The sequence below is a fragment of the Haplochromis burtoni genome, unplaced genomic scaffold, assembly GCF_018398535.1.
Source record: "Haplochromis burtoni strain Fernald_Lab_line unplaced genomic scaffold, NCSU_Asbu1 Contig_4216, whole genome shotgun sequence".
In the NCBI taxonomy this organism is placed as follows: Eukaryota; Metazoa; Chordata; class Actinopteri; order Cichliformes; family Cichlidae; genus Haplochromis; species Haplochromis burtoni.
Genome location: NW_024586577.1, coordinates 3218 through 4388, shown reverse-complemented (window position 1 = coordinate 4388; position 1171 = coordinate 3218).

The following is a 1171-nucleotide window of genomic DNA, read 5'->3' as shown; positions in this document are numbered from 1 at the left end:
AGCGGGAGAGCTGCAGCTCTGAGTGCGAATGTACAGCAACCGTGTAGGGATTAATAAAAGCAGCAAAATGCCACTGGGTCTGCCGTGGTCGTTTACACATACCAATCTCGCTTACAGCCTCAATAAAAACAGGTGAGCATTCATCTAAAACCTTACGCATTTTTGGTGAGCTAGTGGTTAGTGTTTTCAACAAAGCAAAGTTCCTCTCAGTCTTACAGACATTTTTCTCTTGTATTTGACTGCAGACGTCCTGGACAAATTTGTCTAGCTAATGTATTAACTTGTAATTTATCACAGGGTTTCTTAAATAAGACCATATAAGTACTGTTCAGACTGATCGTTCTGCTGTGTTTACCCTGTAGAAACACATTCTGAGTCAACACTCCTATTTTTATGGTGTCTGTACTGCGTGAAACCACTTCTCGATGATTTGATGTAGGGCTGCTCAATTAATCGAATTTTAATCACGATTAAGATCTGGGCTTTCAACGATCATTAAAAATGACTGAGCCGATTATTAGCCCCTCCCTCATTTATCCGCGACACCTTAAAGGCCGGTTCGTGAAAATATTGTCGGGCATAAACCGGTCCGTGGCGCAAAAAAGGTTGGAGACCGCTGATTAAGAGGACCTGAGGGAAGCTCGGAAAGCTAAGAAGTTATTTGGAGAGGAGAGTGACTGCCGCTGGTTGAAAAGAGAGGTTAAAAAAAACTTCAGTGGTGTTGCACACTATTTTATATTATTTTTTAAAGTCATTGTTAACCCTTTAAAGCTGGTCAGAGCAGCACTCTCCGTTTTGTGTAACTATTTTTTAAATCCCTGTAGAACCTGAGCCGTGTAAGCTAGCGCAATAATTTTTTTTGCATATGAAACCGGAGGAGTTGTACTTACATCTGATGCCATCAGCTTGTCCTCGGTCACGGTTTCCTTCCACATAAAGCTTTGCAAATATTGCATAAAAAGCGTTTGCAGGAACAAAAACATAATATTCCAGAAACAGGCTTCGCGGAAATTGTAGTTTTTTACTTGTAGGCCTTAAAAGCCTATACTGGTCATGTTTGACTTTTCTGAATAGTTGCTGGGATGCTTAGAACTCGAATTGCACAGCTGGAAATAGTTTTTTTGATGCACCTGCTGTTTTCTTTGCAAATTTGCATCATAGGATTGTTTTT